The 21,175-nt window shown below is 37.6% G+C and overlaps 1 protein-coding gene across 1 annotated transcript in view; it reads right to left on the bottom strand.

Moving 5' to 3' along the window:
- The window catches only part of CSMD3 (CUB and Sushi multiple domains 3), an 823,344-nt gene that overhangs the window by 537,634 nt on the left and 264,535 nt on the right, over window positions 1-21,175 (bottom strand). The gene's annotated exons all lie outside the window — the stretch shown is intronic.

Raw genomic sequence — 21,175 nt, 5'->3', positions numbered from 1 at the left:
TTCAGGAAGGAAATAAAACTATGGATTTAAAGAAATACATGACTGAAAAAATACAGTTCAAAACAAGTTTCTAAACTTCAGTTCAAACAGGCAATGATCCCTGGATTTATCCAAATAGCAAAGACTCCAAAAGCTGTCTAGACAGAATTTTAATATATGTACTTTTTGCTTCCTTTTGTTTTCATGTTGTCCACAATTTGTGTGAATTGATTCAGAATTTAATTTTTATTTCTCTTTGGTACCAGAAGGCAATTCTTTGCATTACTGCATTCTCTTACATTTTTTTTTACTTGCATTTTTTCTCTCTCTCTCTTTTTTCAACCTCTTTATTGTTATTCCTTTCTTCTCTTTCTCTCCATCTTTTATATTAATTTTAAATGTAAATCAACTGCTGCAGTAAGACATATACCAGAACAGTCTGAAAGTAACAATTAAGCATCAACCAGAAATTTTCAGGGATGCAGGAGATAAAGACATTTGTCATCCTTCAGTACATACAAATGCACGTCTCCGTGATTTTCCAGATGCTTCTCTCAGTGATCTTACAATCACCTAATTTTTTTTTAAGTAGATACTGAAAATACGGTGAATTTATGTATCTTAATATTATCAAACTGATTACATTTGAAAATCTGAATTTCCATCCAGAAAAAAAATCAACCTTTTAGCTTTTGATAATACAGAAATGTTGAACACATTAACATGATTTATCTCCCCCCCACCGAACTCAGGACATAGACAGAGAACTACCACTTCTTTTTCTTTCATATATATCTATCCAAATAATAGATTTTATTCCAGTAAGATATGTTTGTTTAATTGAAAAAAGATATGAAAATGACCAACATAGGCACACATATGGATAACGTTCTTTCAGTTGGTTTAACTTCAGTGAGAAAATACTTTTTGAAAGGCCTATTACTTTTAAGAAAAAACAAAACCAAAACCAAACTTTGACACAAATGAATGTTTGTAAATGAGAAAGCAGTGATTTGAAATACAAAAGAATTATTTTTGTATGATCATTTGTTGCTTAGATACAGTCATACTTTGCTTTCTTCTCAAAAGACGTGTGCATCAATGCAAGATAAATCTGTGGAATCCACCATAATCATCCAAAAACCCTTATAAATTCTTCAAGACTCTCTTTCAACAATATTATAGGAATCTATGAAATAAATGATAAAATGCTGGGAATGGAAAGTATTCACATCTATTGGCCTTATTTACTAGTAGTCATCTTACAAAAGAGATTATTGTATTTGTCAACTAAAAATCCTTGCCAATATTGTCTTATATATTTATTTTCTTTGTAATTTGCTCTTGTGAATCATAGTGCAACAGAAAGATTTATTTACCCTTTTTAAGGAGAGGATAACATCAAATAGACAAATCTTTAAGAATAATTACTATACAGACTATGTACCTGGCAATGTATATAGCAACCACGTAACGAAAAGATATGTTTCCTTCTGTCCCAGGAAGTACTTAGGACAAAAGGAAACTGAATGCATTTTATACATTCTGCAGTGCAAAAAATAACCCACTGTGCTTAGTTTGGACCATACACCAGAACAGAACCTGCTGCTCCACTCCTTCATGAATGGGATTTTAATGACTGGATTTTGGATAGTTTTGGAAGGCACCCTCTTCTGAGATTTTAAGCAGAAGAATCAAGAAATAACAGGGAAAATGTTGCAACTTTAATTTATTGCTGGTAGGTGTGCTATAACTTGCCTTTTCAAAAACAAAACAAAATAAAACAAAAAGGGTTTAAAGCAAGTTAAAAACTGTCGTAAAATCTTTTATGTAGCTTTTCAAAAAATACTTTGACGTGAACATGTATCATGGACATTTAGTCAGAGGTTTCCATAAGTTTAAAATTTAAAGGTTCTGTTTTCTAATTCTGTTTCTCTTGTCACCTTTGACATGTCATTATATTGTAGTGCTCTCATTTCTTATAAACAAAATGAAATTCACACTTTCCTTTTACTGCCATAGGGATATTAATATTAGTTGCCTAATATCTGTTCAGTGCTATAAGCAAGTAAACTAGCATGCATAAATCAAATATACAGTTCCACATAGAACAATACTTGCTAAAGCCAGAACTACATATTGATATGACTTTGACACTCCTACTTTTTATTTTTTCAATGAAGTTCAGATGCATAGAAAAATACTGAACGATAAAACCAGTAATAAACGTCTTTCATTTACTCTTAATATAAAAAAAATCTTTGTATCATTGCTCTCGAGTATCTAGGTCAGGTATCTAATCTTTGCCCTAAGCAGGCTAAATGCCCAAATTTTCTATTCTAAATCCAGTGTTAGGCATCAAGGAGCTATTTGACATAAACTTATTACTAAAGATTACTAAGGTAATTTAAGACTCCAAAAATTTATCCAATGTATTAATCTTCAAGATAATTTTAAGAGCTAATAATTTTTTTCTTTGTTTTTAAAACAGATTAGTACTTGTTAGAAATAATGTAAAGTTCTTAGAAAGGCTGTTCATTTACTAGGCAAAGGGCAAAGACAAGCTTGCAGAAAAGGTATCTTGCCGGTTTACCCTAGTATCAGTCTGTATACGTTCATTGCATAGGAAAGAATACAAATGTTAATACTTAAGCACATCTTTTGCATTGTTTTCTCTATCTGTGTCTAGCAAAATTAATAGAGAATGATACAGAAATTCTGAAGACTGTAGCCTAATAAGTATAATTTTTTCATTAGTAATACAAGGCCAGAGGATTTGTGTTGACCCGATGCAGGCTTGCCTTGGCCTGAGGTTGTTTTCACTAGTTTTGATAATTTGTAGTGGTCAAGTGAGTATTTCCTGATCTGTTTGTATTTCGGGAATGTTGTGCTCTGAGAATACTGCATACAGTAAAGCTCTGATAAAGCTACAAAGTCACTGCATAACAAGCAACAGCCCTTTATACTTACTGAGGCTGAGGGAGGCTAATGTGCAACTTTCAGATTTTAGTAAAGAGAAATGAGAAAGAAGCAGCCTGTGTTAAGAAAACATATAAAAAGAAACAATTGAACTCCAAGACTGAAGAGGACCCCCCCCTCCCCGCCCTGTCACCACCATGAATATCATACTCATCCCAACACAGACCCTCGGATGCTATCAATTCGTTGTAATCCCCACCCCAGGGACACAGTGAAAAGGGTGAAAATAAGACGAGAAAAATATTGCAGAGTAAGAAGGCAGTTCTTAACTTTTATAAGTATATTATTATTATTGAGGCTTTTCTATATTAGATAATTTAGACAACCAGACTGTTAAAACTTTAATTGGAATAACAATAAATTGTTAACTCCATATAAATTGCATTCCCTTCGGCCATAACAAGATTCTGTGTCTAACATTATACTATATAAATGCATTACAATCCAACTAACTTTAGATCTGAAGTTTTGTATACCAAATGTAAATTATGTTTCTATGTATCTTATACCACTGAAGTACTTGTTCAATGACTGTCGGGACTCTGAGGGCTCTAATGGGCCTAAACAGCACTGCCCAGCCTCCCCTGGGCCTCCCACCACCCATGCCCATGGGTCCAGGACCCCTAGCCTGGGGCCATCAGTCCCTGCCCCAGCAATGCCACAGCAGTGCTGGTCCCCAGCTCCCTACAGCCCTGCCCTGCCTGGCCATGGGGCTAATGACCCTGCCTGCCCTTGGCCTGTCCACATGGAGATGCCCAATGCCCAGGGCTGGGGCTGCCTCCAACTGCCCCCTGGCCATTCCTGCTCCCTGGCTGGGGGCAGTGGGACCAGCACTGGCTGCGATGCCCTGCACTGCCAGCCCCCACACAAATCCCCTGTGGTCCCCAGCTCGCCAGCCCTCAGGGAGCCATCTGCCCTTGCTGCACCCTGACAATTACTGTCTCTTAATCACTGTGAAAAATACAGTGCCTATAAACAAAGCAAAGCATTACATTTAACAAGAAGTATTATTCTTCTCTTATTTCTCACTCAATAAATAAATGAAGTTAATCTCTAAACAGAGTAAATGTTAATTATAAAGTAATGCAAAGTTGAACAAATTATAAATTAACTGTACTATCTTTTATTTTTTGGTTTTATTTAAAAGGTCAGGACAGGCTAAAAAATAGTACTTTTTAAGAAAGGCCAAGTCCTAAGTGAGATGAAAACAATTCTCTGGCAAGGAAGAAGGTTCCTTCAGTATAGAAACTGATTCAAAATCCACGTAAGACTTTACAGAGATAAAGCTATTCCTGCAGAACATTATGTGCTGTCAGCATCAAGTGGGCAGGTAAGTGAACTTTTGAGCTATGAAGTGGGCATCCAGTGCAAAACAAGAGCTTTGCCTCAGGAAAAGCTTCCCTGTGAGATGCCCCCAGTGACCCATTAGCCAAAAATTTCAAGATATCTTAAGCTAAATGCTTACACATTAAAATAAATTTCAAATGTATTCTTAAAAGTGTTATATAAGTATTGCCTTAATCAGCACTTCAGGCAATTTTGCACCATGATACAATGATAGTAATGAAAGAGTTCTCTTTCAATAGCCAAAATGGTTACTAATATCCAAAATAGCTACCTCAGTTACTGCAAGTATCTTTCCTTAGCAGTGTATTATGCTGTACAGAGAAATGCTCACGAAGAGGCATCTTCTACAGGAGAAAGACATATTGGCATGTCTAAAAATATGGCAATTTGAGTTTGAGAAATGGCAGCTGGTTTTGGATACTTCTTACATTCCCTAGCTGATAGAACTTAAGGAGGTCAAATTTTGAGATGACTGGTTGCTTATCATATCTGAACACTTCAGACTTTCACAGAATGGTTGAGGCTGGAAGGCACCTCTGGAGATTGTCTAGTCCACCCCCACCTGTTCAAAGCTGGGTCAACTAAAGCAGTTTGCTCAGAATAGTGTCCAGTCTTGTCCAGTCTCTATCTCTACAGGGATAGAGACTCCCACAACCTCCCTGGGAAACTTGTTCCATTTTTCAATCACATTTACAGTAAAAAGGTTTCTTCTTTTTGGCGGCAAACTTTTTAGCAGGGCCTGTTGCAACAGGACAAGGGGGAATGGCTGTAAACTAAAGGGGGTAGATTTAGACTAGATACAGGGAAGAAATTTTTTACGCTGAGGGTGGTGAAACACTGGAACAGGCTGCCCAGAGAGGTGGTGGATGCCCCATCCCTGGACACATTCAAGGTCAGGTTGGACGGGGCTCTGAGCAACCTGATCTAGTTGAAGATGTCCGTGCCCACAGCAGGGGGGTTGGACTAGATGACCTTTAAAGGTCCCTTCCAACCCAAGCTATTCTATGATTCTATGATTCTATGAGTCTTTAAATGGAATTTCCCATATTTCAATATGTGCCCATTACCATTTATCCTTTCATTGGGCACCACTGAGAATAGTCTGGCTCCATCTTTGTTACTCCCTCTCATCAGATATTTATACACATATGCACCAACGTCCCTGTTTACTTTTAAAAATACTGATCTGTTAAAGTGTCTTAAAAATTGATATTCTTTAAATTGGAATCACATATTTTTGAAAGTGTGTATTTTAACTAGAAATTTAGAATAATATATGTTCTACACATTTTTTCCACTTTTTTTTCTTTTCTTATAAAAATACCCTGCTCTCAAGTCTGTCTCCTGTGACAATCACATTCTTGGATGTAAGTTCTGTAGGTCAGCAAATCAATTTATTTTCCAGAAAAACTCAAAGCTGACACTGGAAAAAAATATCTCTGAGAAGATCACGTGTCATTTTCACTCTAAAGAATACCCTCAAAAACAAAAATTAAATTTGTATGAAGTTATCAACATTTGTTAAGTTTGTTGAGACAGTGAAATACCCTTTCAAGACATTCAGCTTCCTCAAGTTATCTGAAGTGTCCCCTTTATCCAAATCAAGGACATACAGATTCCTGGACTCAATCACAAAATCTATTCTTCCATGCAGATATGGAAATTCAGTATTTTTCACAGAATTTGCCAATTTTCTAGAGTTATGCCAGAAAGCAAGACTTTATTGCTTCTTGCTTTGTGGGAGCCTGCTTCCAGCAATTTCTTTACCTCTATTAAAAAAGCTAACTAACTACGTTAGAAGGTGCATTCTTATCATTAGACCATGAAGACAACCAAAGAGGTACTGGTAAGCAGAACTAGAATTCACGTTTCAGGCAACAAAAGGAACAAAAACTAGAAATTAGGATTAATATTAGGGTAGGTTACTTGGAAAAAAGCACAAATAGCAGCCCATAGAATCAGGGGACTGAAATGCAGAAACTAGTGCAAGCTCTCTACCTCGCACATTGATCTTAATGTATCATAACATACTGTGGGATGCTTTCCATACAACAGATCCTTCAAACAGTGACAGTAGAAAAGGACTTAAAGACATTGTGCAGAATTCATATATGTTCCATTCTTAATATCCCTGAGGAAAAATAAAATCCTAAATATAAAAAAGAACAGTTTCTCTGTGTTTTTACCTGCAGAAGATTTTATGTTTTTCTACACAGGAATGTAACATTCTTTGCAGTATATATAATTTCTTAGAATTTAAGGTCCTTAGTGGGTAACAAGTTGAAATAACTATCACTTAAATATTACTGGGATTAATACCAGCAAAAACTATAAAAGGCATCTCTAAAACAAGTTTCATAACTTCTCCTGTACAAACTAACTCACATAGTGCTATGATTTGAGAATGATATATGTAAACTTATCTTGATGGAAACCAATCCGTATTAAACGTCTTTCCTGGAATTATGTGAGCATTTCTGACTTGAAGAAGTCAGAAACCCAAGTTTTGTTGGGTTGTTTTGGGGGACAAAAATTCAATTGCAAATCTTTCTCTTCTTAGAAATGTAACTATGAAAGATATCAGAAACCTTCTGAACGGGTCTTGAAAAATATTGAAATGATCATTCTTTAAACTGAAGTTCTATTTGACGCTTATAGCATATCATCTTCTCTGTGTCTCTCATTATGTTCTGGTTATTTCTACTTAGAACTTGGCTTCTGTCAAAACTGTCAACAGTTTTACCATCATTGCTAGATATTTACATAAATTAAATGGCACTATGATCATCTTTGCAGAGGCAAGAGCTTCTGAAAGATTCTACAGAGTTCCGAAGTAACTTCCTTCACATGTAAGAAAAAGATACTGGATAGCAGTGATTGAGACTTTTCACCAAGTATCAAGTAAATTTGTTCCCTGAGGAAATAATAATTAAAAATAATTTAAAAAAAACCAACAAAAAAACACCACCACATTAATTCTAACACAAGATGAGTACAAAGACAAGTACAAAAATAAACATTCTATGACCAGGTGACCCGCCTAGTGGATGAGGGAAAGGCTGTGGATGTGGTCTACCTCGACTTCAGCAAGGCCTTTGACACCGTCTCCCACAGCATTCTCCTCGAGAAGCTGGCGGCTCACGGCTTAGACAGGTGGACTCTGCGCTGGGTCAAAAACTGGCTGGACGGCCGGGCCCAGAGAGTTGTGGTGAATGGAGTTACATCCAGTTGGCAGCCGGTCACGAGCGGTGTTGCCCACGGCTCAGTACTGGGGCCGGTCTTGTTTAATATCTTTATCGATGATCTGGATGAGGGGATCGAGTGCACCCTCAGTAAGTTTGCAGACGACACCAAGTTGGGCAGGAGTGTTGATCTGCTCGAGGGTAGGAAGGCTCTGCAGAGGGACCTGGACAGGCTGGATTGATGGGCCCAGGCCAATTGTATGAGGTTCAACAAGGCCAAGTGCCGGGTCCTGCACTTCGGCCACAACAACCCCATGCAGCGCTACAGGCTTGGGGAAGAGTGGCTGGAAAGCTGCCTGGCGGAAAAGGACCTGGGGGTGTTGGTCGACAGCTGGCTGAACATGAGCCGGCAGTGTGCCCAGACAGCCAAGAAGGCCAATGGCATCCTGGCCTGTATCAGAACTAGTGTGGCCAGTAGGAGTAGGGAAGTGATCGTGCCCCTGTCCTCGGCACTGGTGAGGCCGCACCTCGAATACTGTGTTCAGTTTTGGGCCCCTCACTACAAGAAGGACGTTGAGGTGCTGGAGCGTGTCCAGAGAAGGGCAACGAGGCTGGTGAGGGGTCTGGAGAACAAGTCTGATGAGGAGCGGCTGAGGGAACTGGGACTGTTCAGCCTGGAGAAAAGGAGGCTGAGGGGAGACCTCATCGCTCTCTACAACTACCTGAAAGGAGGTTGTAGCGAGGTGGGTGTTGGTCTTTTCTCCCAAGTAACAAGCGATAGGACGAGAGGAAATGGCCTCAAGTTGCACCAGGGGAGGTTTAGATTGGATGTAAGGAAAAATTTCTTTACTGAAAGAGTGGTTAAACATTGGAAGAGGCTGCCCAGGGAAGTGGTGGAGTCCCCATCCCTGGAGGTATTTAAAAGACGTGTAGATGAGGCGCTTAGGGACATGGTTTAGTGGGCCTGGTGGTGTTGGGTTGACGGTTGGACTCGATGATCTTAGAGGTCTTTTCCAACCTCAATGATTCTATGATTCTATGATTCTATGATTTTGCCTCTGTACAAAGACCATGGGATACTTAAATGTCAATTAAACCCTCAAAAAAGACATTGTGATAGCCTTCACGAGGTAAAAGGATGAATTTCTTCCAGGTTAGTTAATATTCATCAATTCCCCTTAGGGTCACTGGGTAGCTGAATGATTCTTAGCTTAAGTACTACTGACTCATTTGCTCTAAGTGTCAAAACAGTGCGCTCAAATGGCTTAAAAAAAAAAAGCAGAAGGTCAATTTCTTAAAACTGAAATTTCCTTCAAGACCATAATTACAAATTTTTTTGATCATTAATTTATTTAACACATATAACTTTTAGAACTTTCCAGGGGAAACTATGATTTAAACATGTGGCTTTTATATCTCTTTCGTGAAAAGACAAACTAACCAGCACCAGGCTGCATACAAATGAAGAGATATCCTTTCTTCTTGTATCTCCAGTTATAAACTTACGTACGCTATTTGCCTATTTGTTACACCTATACACTAGACATATATATTCGGAATTAAAAGGTATTGCCTTTAATCCCAAGTTTACTATTAAATGAGAAGAGAAGGGAAAGTAGTAACAGGTGAAGAAGAGTACAAAAAGCAGCAGTTTGTTTTACTTTCAGAAAGTCAATGTGCCTGTTCCCTTTTCTATTTGTGTCAGCTTTATTTAATTTGAGTATGTCCTTCAAATCAAGGATTCTCTTCACAAGTATTTGTACATATCATAGTGCACCTAGGCAGTACTATAAACTAAAACAGCATTACCTAAGCAATTCTGCCAGTTTTGCGAAAAGTGGAAGGGTTAGTGTTACCTAGTTTTCAGCTGCCCTGGATTGAGACTCAAAATACCCCGTGCCCTACTCCACTAGTAGTGGAGCATCAATAGTAATGATCAACTTTCTGGGTGACTTTGGGCAAGTCGCTTCATTGGTATGCACCTCAGTTTTGGCATCCAAAACAGACATAATAACTATTTCCAGTACTATCCCTGTGATTCATGACTTTCCAATCTGTGTATCTCCCCTCCTCCCACAGCTCTATTTCCAAGCTGCAGGGTCCTACACTAGTCAATCACTTTTCAGTTAGAAACTAATCCACATGTTTGATGATCTTTGCTATCTTTCTCTGAACTTTCTTCAACTTTGCTATATTCTTCTGAAATGCAGAGAGGCCAGAGCAACAACAGGAGTCAAGGTGCATGTTGATTTATACAGCAGCATGTTTTCTGTTTTGTCCTCTACTCTTTTCCTAATATTTAGTTTAAAAAGCACTAAATAGTGCTTTTTTAAGCACTCTAAGTATGGACCTGAGGACTATGTAGTGCTCTTATGTATACTGACTACCTTAGAACGTAAGAGCTTGCTGATATTACTGACAATAGTAATGATCAACAGATTCCATCATTTTATTTGCAAATTAAGATAGTTTTGCAGTGCTTGCTATGCAAAGAGAGTTACAAAGAAGCAACGCAAGCTAAGGTCTTTGAATTCCCCCAAAAGTGCAGCAGGAAGACTGCATGACTATAACTCTGAGAGTGAGCCACTTAAAGATAAATTGACTGATGCAGCGATGGTTTAGGAAGCAGTGGTACAAATCTCATGTGCTGTTAAAATAAACCTCTGCCTAAACAGAGTGACTACAGTCTGCTGTTACTCGAAGTAGTAAAGGTACCCATGACAAAGTGTAGCAAGAACATCTTTGCCAACACTCTGGCCAACCTGCTGATGAGAGTTTTATACTAAGAATGATGGAGAGGGAGATAATGAGCCACATATTTAAATGACATAGTGGTGGAAAAAAGTAGAAAGGAAATTAAAGATTTACAGGAATATGAGAGACTTCAGGAATGACAAAATAGGGTGAAGAGACCCCTGTCTCAAGTTTACGCACACATGCAGTCAGCCTGGGACAGAAGCGGGAGGAACTGGAGCTCCACATGCCATCACAGAATGGTGACATCATTGGAGTAACTAAGATGTGGTGGGACAGCTCACATGGCTGGAGTGTGGTGATGGGTTTTTGGAAAATGTCAGGGACAACTTCTTGATAGACATACTGGATGGGCCAACCAGGGGTGACGCACAGCTGGACCTGCTACTCACTAACAAGGAAGAGCTGGTTGGAGACATGGTAATCAATGGTAGCCGTGGCTGCAGTTACCATGAAATGAATTCAAGACCCTGAAGGGAGTGAGGAAGGCAAGTAGCAGAGCACAGGTCCTGGTTAGATAATAAGGGTCACAGGTTTGTGGTTAGTGGGTCATACTCTTCTTGGAGGATTGTAACAAGTGGAGCACTGCAGGACTTTATCTTGTGACCTGTCGTCTTTAATATCTTCATCAATGACCAGAAGGAGGCTATGGAGTGGACTCTCATTAGGTTTGCAGGTAACACCAAACTCGGGGGAATAGACAATATGTTTGAAAGCAGGCTTGTCATCCAGAGGGACCTAAGACAAGCTGGAGGAATGAGCCAACAGGAATCTTATGAAACTAAACAAGGGCAAATTCAACCCCTGGCAACAGGAAAGGCTGGGGTCTGACTCGTTGGGGAGCAGCTCTGCTGAAAAGCCCCTGTGGATCGTGGTGGACAGCAAGATGAACGTGAGCCAGCAGTGTGCCCTGGCCAACAGCATCCTGAACTGTATTAACAAAAGCATGGCTGATAAACTGATGGAAGGGATTATCCTCACCTCTATTTAGCACTTGTTAGTTCTGTGTCCAGTTTGAGGGTCAACAAAAGGAAGGAGACCTGGGAAGAAGTTGATAAACTGGAGTGAATTTGGCAGACGGTCCCCAAGATGGTTGGTACTGGAGCACTTGCCCTGTGAGGAGAGGCTGAGGAAGCTGGACTTGTTCAGCCAAGAGAAGAGAGCTTCAGGGGGGCCTAAAAGGAGCCTTCCAATACATATGAGGTGGGAGGACAAGAGGAAAGGGTATAAGTTGAAACAAGAGAAGTTCCAAGCATATATAAGGAGAAACTTTTACCCTGTGAGGACTGTCAAGCTGTGAACAGATTGAGACGTTACGCAGTCTCCATCCTTGGACTTTTCAAGATAGAACTGGATAAACTCCTCAGCAACCTGGCTTTATCTCAATGCCCAGCTTCTTTTGAGTAGGAGGCTCCCTTCCAACCTGAATTATCCTATGATTTTACGATACCTCAGCTACTTCTTAGGGTAACTTAAATTTTATATGTCATTCACAAATTACCTTTTAACTTCTTCAAAATGATAATAGAAAGGAATTATAGCCAACTCTGCATGACACTATTCTTAACAGATCCTCAGTCCACTCTACACAGTGCAAAAAACACCTTCTTGACCCAAACTTTTCTGGTGGGTTTCAGATATTTCATGGCAGGAGGGAACATATTCACAGCTGTGCAGTGGAATTTGAGGACACTGGCAGAATCATTTTGAGCACTTCTCTCCACACATGCCATCTTATACCTTCCACGGTTTGTCCTGGCTAGCTGTTCAAACCAATTTTTCTCAACTAGCACAGACTAGATTCCAACCAGGCTATGCATTATACAAGAAGTTTTCTAATCCAGTAGGTCATAATTATTCAACAGATTCCCTTCAGGTTCAATCTCCTTATTACTGTTGGTCTTCTCACCTAAATCTTTTCCTCACAATCCCTCACCCTCCACTCTAATCACTTTACTTAACGCTCTGTCTTTCTCCTACATATTCCTTTCCATTAAGAACTCTCAGCTCACTTTTTTGGGGTTCCTGATACAAATATTTCTTTCTACCCTTCCTTTTTTTTCTCTCCTAATCCTAGTTCTCAACCTCCATGCCTCAGTCTACATGTAAAGTTCTTCTCACCACTCGTGGACAAAGCTTTGTAAATTAGCTAAAAATAGGTGACGTTCAGGAAAAGTCATGGGTCATGTTAATAACCCCAAAATGTGAGCTTTCTGAAAAAAAAACACTGGAATTAAAAATGCATAAAACAATGTGAATTGGGCTAATTTCATTTTCTGAAAAGGTAGAACTTAATGTTAATATTGATACAGGATTCAGTAAAAAAAAATATATTGACACCTTAAAACCAAGGAAGTAAATAAATTTAAAAAACAAAACAAAAATATCATTCTTAGGAGATGCTACAAACACTTTAGTATTCACACAGCTATTCTACTATTGTTCTGGCAATTTTCAAACAGACTTAGAAACAGAGAAGTTACGACCAACATGGTTCTCAGAAGGCTTTTATCAAGTTTTCTTTCAAATATGAATGGTACTGAAATTTGACATAATGAAGATCTAAAGAAATTACATAACTGAGAATCTCTTTGGTGCTAGTTAGTGATTTTACAGCTTAGCAAATTCCATATAATAATGTTCAATAGTATGCAAGGTTTATTGCCTCTGGTGCATTTAAGTGAAAACACTTTGTTAAATGGAGGTATATGTTTAATTGATTTCCAGGTGCCTGTGAATGGGAAAAAAAAGTTAAATTCTTTCAGCTTTCTGGTACTGCTACTGATACAGTACACAAATAAAGTAGCCCATATTTTGAAGTATAAAAAGATCCATTGACTGGAACCAAGGTGGAGAAAGTGTAGCTGGAAACTGAAAATGTAGATCAGAAAATTCTTTCATTCCTTACTTGGAGTAGAATTCATTAAAATATTAACTTTTCATTGAATAGATTTGACTCCTTATTTACTAAGGAGTTTGGGGGATACTTTGCAAAAGGTACTTTTACTACTAGGAAGTAGATAACCTTAGACTTAGTTCTGAAGAGTAAGGCCAAATGTCCTCAACCCTACCTATACTGGGACTTAGTGAAAACTGTAGTATCTTATTTAACACTAAGAAATAACTTCTGACACAACATATTTCATGGGTCACTTCCACATTCATATTCCAGAACAGAATTTTGGATCTAACTTTTCTATTGTAAAAGAGTAACTTTCCTATCTTTAGGCGGGAGACTATTCAGCATATTACTCAGTCTTCGTGCATATGTTGCGATTAGAGTCTTCACAAAAAATAGAAGAGGGAGAAATATTTAAAAGAGCAAAACAACTGTATTTCACATACTTTATGCCTCAAGACATAGTTATCCAGCTCACACAATTAAATTTAAAACTAAATAACTACTCTACCTTTATATTCAAGGACATGAAGATATGATTTCTATCAAAAGTGCAAGTGTTCTCAAGCAACTAAACAACAAACAAACAACTCTGTCTTTAGACCAAAGAGAAGATATAGAGACAGAGAGAAGAGATAATTCTGCATAATCATGTATGCAGGCTGATTAGAAAGTACATGGGAAACTCAAGTATGAGGCAAGACACACAAAAAATCCCACATTCAATTACTTCATTATCTAGTTCTCTACATCTGGCTGTTGTTTCCTCATCAAAATGATTTCTTTCATTGTGTAGGTGTCCCCTAACAACAAAAAAAACACCCCCCAAAATGAAAAATGACCTCCTAGAATTAAAAAAAGTTGAAAATACTGGGTGGGGGAGGAGGGAGGAAAGGAAATGGGAGTAAATCATCCAGCAGAAATAATTCCAATACATCTGATGTCACTGACAGTATTCACTTTAACATTTAAAATCTGTTTTCCAGTTAGCCACTTCATGTTTGTTTCCTTTGGTGTCCAGTAAACTTCATAATGGTCAAAGCTATTCAAAAACTAACTGGAATGGCTTATCACTTTCAATTATGGTTAAATAATTTTCACTGCAGAAAAAATAAATCACTTAATGAAAAAGCCCAAGCATATTATGGGAGCATTTGAATGCCAACATTTTTCAAAGGGGAAACAAAGTGTTCCAACACTTTCTCTCAGTACCACTAAACATTCTGCATGTAAACAAGTGTTTTATCCCAGGTTTTTCCCTCAGTTGTTTTATCATCTTGACATGAACAGATCATCAGTGCAATATATTACGCTGTTTGGTGGTCATGAAGCATACAGATGTGCAGGTTAATGTATTAATGTTTTGACCTTATCAAAATGAAGTAATCTGAAGGTCCTATAAAACTCTACAGTTTATGTACTAATACTAGAAGAATCCCACTGCCAGAGAATATTTATTGTAATAGTTAATTTTTCTTGAATTTTAGTTGGTTTCCTTAGAAGATTCCTTTTTTTAATATATATATCTATATATAATTTTTATATATATAATTATATATAAAGTTATGTACATTTGAAAATATTTATATATATTCACATACACATATCTCAGCAGGATCATTAAAACCACACTGACTTTTAAATACTTTTTTTTCCTTTCCATAAACCAGGACTGTCCATATTACCCATGGATTTTATAGTCTGAATATCCCATTTTCTTGGGTTTTTTAACTGTTGTTTGAAATGTTGTTTTTCATTTCAGTTTATAAATTCCTGAACTTCCAACAAAATTGACCTATGTAAGGAAAATACTTTCTTTCTAAGTATTACCTAAATTGGAATAAAGAGTAATTCAGTACTTTTTTTTTCTCTTCTACAGAAGAGATGGAATTACTTACAGTCAGTAGTACATAAAACATTGTCATTTGCTCTTTTATAAACAATGAGTAGATGTGTGTAGAATAGTACATGAAATAGAAACATATTGAAATGTTTCAATGCACATAAAACATCAGAGGTTTTTCCTTAGGATAAGCATGAAATTAAGAAGACACATCTATTAAATTATTAAAAAATGGGAAGGACTCTTTACTGCATCTCTTAACATTTATTTCAGAAGTAAATTACAATCCATCAATTTAAACATTAGCACAGAATACCATGTTTTCATATTTAACAGTTCTATTGACTTTCTTAATGAATGATGATCTTACTTGAAGTAAGATCTTTCTGGATCTGTACACAGTATCAGAAGTAACTTAGTTAACCGTTAACAGTGGTGTTATTAAAACCTATAATTGGGAGAATTCTAAAAATAAGTACTTTAAAATGGGGGAGGGTCGATAAAATGCAGCAATTTTTCTTCTCTTTGACTTGACTACAGCAAAATCAATGTCATTCTGCACACTGTCATTGTGTGGGTGTATAGTTGTGAATAAAAGACATCTCAAGAGTGCAAAGGTGAAAAATCATCTGTTCAGAAAGTATAGCTCAGTATAAGACAAAGCAGAGCTAAAAGACCCATGAGTATGAACATCCGCTAAAAACATTTAACTTGTGTGACAATGTATGCAATTTAAGTTCTTTTTATGCCTGGAGGCAAAAAAAAAAGAAATCTGCTGAGAAGCTCTGGCAATTTCCTTTCATTCTATGAAGAGAGGGTTCCTTTTTCCTCCATGCATTGCAAAATCAAGTAGCCATCTGGGCTGTTTTGACAATAGGAGTACAGGGTCTGAAAAGTCACAGATTTACGGTACTGAGAACTAAATATCTGTCTAAAAAAAAAAATCTAGCTGTCAAATAAATTACCAATGCAACCAGCAACTTATTTACACTGCCCTAAGCAGAAGCAGGCACAGCCCTTATTTAAGTAGCAGACTTCTTCAGACAAGTGATGCAGCACCTGAATTTCTCCCAGGGAATCTCAAGATGAGCGCGCTGGTAGTAAAAAGCCATTTCAGTAAGTGAGTAGCCACATTATGTGAGATTCAACTTGAGATTAAGACATCTACATCTGCATGTCTATAGTTGCACTACGTATATAAACTATTACAATAAATGGAAATCTAGTCAGTGTCATCAGTGGAATTTAGTGTTTTAATTCATCTTAAAGTACACACCTTGGACAGGACAAAACAGCTGCCTATATGCTGTTTGTTGTTATTTTACGTGTTCTTCCCTGTCTTCTAGTTTCTGTGCCAGAATGGCATGGTCTCCTGTAAGTTATAATTTGCCAACACCATGCAGATGTTTCATTTACTCTAGAGAACCTCTACCCAACCCCTACCATGTGGTCAGCTGAATCACTCTGTAACCTGCACTGACAGGATTAGTTAGGTATGGCGAAGATTTCGTTGCCCATACATAGTTTGGGTTGGTGCAGTTTTGATCTTTCATAACACACTGCTTTGCAACACCTTGGTTTGTCTGCCAGAAGAGCCTCTACACTTCTGCCACCGCCATAAAAGTATCTTGGATACCCTAGGTGATTTCATACGTCAGTGCACATATATTCATGGACAGCTGAACTGTGCCCCACAGCTCACCAACTTTAATGGGTAGTTAGATAACTATGGGTGTCTAAACCTATACGTTACAATACAGAGACATCTACATTTTGGTGTCTTGGAGCTGAATCTCGCCTAAGACTTTGTTACAACCGCTGAGTCTTCCAGTAGTAGTACTGTGTACTGTTCACTGCAACAGCTTTTGAGATGAGGAATGAATGACAAATTCTGTTTAAATTGTTAGATGTTCTGAAAAAAAGTGATAAAGACAGTTTTCACCTTCTGGCAACTCTAGCCATGATGTTCTGAGGCAGCTTAATACTACTTACTTTTGTTCTTTACCTGGTTGCCAATTGCTTCAAATTCTCTCTCAAAGCAAAACCAACAAAAAAATCTAAGAAAAGTCTAACTCTATAAATCATTTCTGAACGAAGATACATTTCTATTCATATACAAAATGACAGAAATAAAAAGAAAAGAACAATGGAAAATCAAGCAGAGAAAGAGAAAACTTTTCAGCGTCAGTTTTCTCCATATTGAATCACACATTGAAAGTGTTGGCACTTACCTAACTTCAGATCTACATGGTTGGCTGTCAAGTATTAAGCAGAGTAACCATTTGCATGCTTTTCAACATGAGCATGACAGCTAAATTTTATCCTATTCTGAAAAGCTCGTGGATATATTTCATCTCTTCATCTGTACTTTACTATAAACAAAGATTCTTAATGGAAGGCAGATGCAATTGTGCACTTAACATATTTGATACTATTTTGTTCATAGTAGAAGCATTAGTTTGTACATGGCTTAAACAGAGGTAAAGGAAAGGGGGAAGGAAGCAAAAGCAGTTAAAAGAAATGGATTTCACAAGTGAATTAAATAGCAAGTATAGGGCTACTACTGAAACCTTCCAGAGCTTTAAAGGAGGAGGGAGGGAGAGAGGGAGAGAGAAAGGATGCTGGATCTCAAAAGATAGCAAAGTTACAGATTCTTAAAGTAATGTTTCACTATGAGAAAATGAAGAATTCTTTTCCAAAAGCCCCTTCAGAGTCCAGGTATGCTTGACGTAAAGAATATTGAAGTTTGTGTACACCAGCCTGTAAGACTGGAAGCTGTGAAGCTAACTTAATCCCTTCTGTCCACTTAGATAATATTATGGATTCATACGTTAAGTGATGGACTGCAAAGAGTAGCCAACAGAAAGCAGCAAGTAAAAGGAACATTTACAGGAACTGCGAATGGATGGAGTAAAAAAGCACAACTAAATTTAGAAACAGCAAAAGAGGATTACCAGTGCCAAGAAACATTGAAGCAGCAGCTTCAGGAAGATCCAAAGAAGCTCTGGTTCTACTTCAGCCAACAGTTTCTAACTCAAAAGGAGTTTTAACAAAGCAGTAAGGACAGAAAACATCAAGACAAAGAACGCTCAGTGAATAGAAAGAAGTGCTGAAACAAGGGTGATCAGACAAGCAAGAATAAGCTTGTCTTGGTTATGACACCACAACCTGGGTAGGGAAACATTTTGATTCTCTTCCAATTGACATATATCACTGATTATTATTTACCAACCTCTTTTAAATATTGTATAATTCAATAGCTTGTGTGAATTAAAATGCCTATTAAAAGAAATTAATACACATAACCTGCATGACAATGTACTTATATGAAGCTGAGTTCCCCATAGCTTCATGTACCTCAGTAAATTTCATTTATTCTGTATAAGCCAATTTAAACATTTTCACAGGTGTTTGCAAGACTGAAGCCTTAAACAGAAAATTAGGCAAAATATGACAATTAATGAAATTAAAAGGATGTTTACAAAAGATTATGTAATACCCTAGGTTTTCTGTTGGTTTTTTTCATATGCAGCTAGATTTTAAGACACTGCATGGCATCATTTTTAGTCTTTTCAAATGTCTAGGCCACAGTAGCTTTAGACATTACACTGCAGCTAGGCCATGTGAGGCTGCCTTGTGAAAAAGAATCTTAAAAAAACAATTTTCATATATTTAAGAGAACAGAAAGGGATAAGATTTAGTTATTTCATATCCTGCCTAAAAAGTGGCCATAAAACTTGTTTATTTTCTTTTGTTTGAATAAAACAACCAACAAGGGTTTTTTTCAGATTGTAATTGGTATAAATGGCAGGGTTTTGGTAGCAGGGAGGCAGGGGGGCTGCACATGTGACCTCTGTGATGGGAGGTCAGGGGCTGTCCCATGCTGGTCACAGCTGGTTCCAGCTGGCTCCACAATGGACCCACCACAGGACACAACTGAGGCCATCAGCAGAATTTGTGGCATCTCTGTGAAAATGTATTTAAGAAAAGGCAGTAAACACCAAGAGAAAGGAACAAGGCCAAAGCAGGAGTGCTCCATTCCAGAGCTAGTAACACCCTCAAAGGGACTAGAGCCCATGGATAACCCACACTGGAGCAGGTTCTTCCCCTAAGGGACTGTGGCCCATGGTCAACCCACATCAGAGCAGAGGAAATGAGTAAGAAGGAAGGAACAGCAGAAGAAAAGAATGAGAAATGAGGAGTAGCAGAAAGAAACTCCTACACCTTGACCTGAACATCCTGCACTACCCATCACATCATCGATGAGACAAAGTGTAATCTGTGGTGGAGTAGGTAGAGGAATGGGAAGGAGAGGTGTCTGGAATGAAGCTAAGCCTGCAAAAGGGGAGAGGAAAGGTGTTTTCCCTAATTGTTTAAATATTTGTCTTTGTTTCCCACCACCCAAATCAGTAATTAAATGTTTTAAATTAAGACTGTTTTGCCCAAGACACTAGTTGATGAGTGATTTTCCCTGCCTTCATTTCAACCCACGAGTTTTCTCACTCTTGTTCTTCTTATTTTCTGTCCTGTTCCATTGTGGAGGTGAAGTGAACAAGTGGCTGTGGGAGTGCTTCGCTGCTATTCAGGGTCAAACCACCACCCAAATACACTAGCACAAAATGTGCAGTTGTGCAAACAAAACCAGCAAGCCAAGGGAGTGATAAGGTGAAAAGAGTACTGAAGTGCCAAACAGTGATGGAGTAAGAATTACGCAGTGTTCTGAACTTCACAATTTGGAATCTGGCTCCTTCGAAAGAGGCAACAACAGAATAATATAGTGGTACTATGTAGGAAAGATTAAGTTTCAAGGAGGGAAGTCAGAAGGAAGTTACAGTAATATCTATGTTAATTAAGCAGGGGAAAGAGCAGGTTTTTACAACAGTTATTACAGCGTAGTACAGTGATAATACAGGCTATTGAAAGGATCAACAGACACCCTCTCAAAAGTGATGCAGAAATAAAGTCCTGAAAAGAAAAACAGGCAGATGTATCTGTACTACATAGCTCTTTGGAATACTTTTTTTGATTTTGATCAGTTATCTGCTTTTGTGACAACTCATGTCAGCGCACCAGTGAAATTACTGTTTGAAAACGGGCTTTACAAAAAGGCTTAAAGTTGTCTCTAACTGAAAAAATAAAGGTTTCAGTTCTTAACAAACTAAAATATTTTGTGGTACACATTTTTATTTGTTTTCTAAACGTATGAAAGATTTTTAATATGTTTATTTAATTTCCTCACACTCTCTCCTTTAGCCTACCACCGACCCAGAAACCACTCCTCCAAATTTAATGCTTTTACATGCTGAAATTATTTACTGCCTACATTTTTTTTGTCAAGGAGTTTTAAAAGATATTTTCTTCATTTTAAGCATGGTGGACTACTGCAGCATTTCACAACTAGTACAGAGTGCACTTTAACATACATTCAGCAATATACCAGTAGAAATTAAATGAGCAAACCAAAATAATAGCAAAAAACCCCATAATGTAATCACTACAAACTTAGGTGGTAAAGAAAAATAGAAGACACAGCATATTCAAATCTCCCACACCTACCAACTCACATGTTTTATGTGACTTGCAGAAAAAACATTTTGAAACTAAACAAAAGTCTATTGTCTTTCATTACCTATTACCTCACACTTTCGGCAGGAGTGCAAGTATGTGTGTCATCTGAGACATAGTTTGCTCTCCTTTTCTCAGTAGTTCAAAAATGAACATCTCAACAATCCAAATTATTTCACATAAACCACCAAAATAGTTATCACATGGTATCTCAATTGTGGGGTAGGATGTAATAGAGAGAGTTTCTACTTTATATCTTTTAACAGTCCCATAACCTAGCGATTTCCCAGTAAAGAGTGTGGTTTATCATATTTGGTATGAAGGATACCATGCAAAAAATGAGTTAGTACCCTTTGTAAACAGTTTTAACAGCCCTGGAGCTACAGTAGAAAGGTTCCTTTTACCTAAATTCACTCAGAACACACATTCCAGAACATCTATGAACTCGGGAAGTCTAAATAGAGATACACAATACTGAAATAGTAATCAAATTTGTTCTGTTCTTGTATAGAATATGTTAGCTGAGGCAACCACACAGAGTTGTAAAAAGTTTACTATTAGATCAATTACATAAAAAAATTAGTCCTAGACTTTTGTTAGTTGCAATTTTTACATTAATTAATTTCA

This window comes from Aptenodytes patagonicus, chromosome 2, assembly GCF_965638725.1.
Source record: "Aptenodytes patagonicus chromosome 2, bAptPat1.pri.cur, whole genome shotgun sequence".
Classification (NCBI taxonomy): domain Eukaryota; kingdom Metazoa; phylum Chordata; class Aves; order Sphenisciformes; family Spheniscidae; genus Aptenodytes; species Aptenodytes patagonicus.
This window is presented reverse-complemented; position numbering and strand designations above follow the sequence as displayed.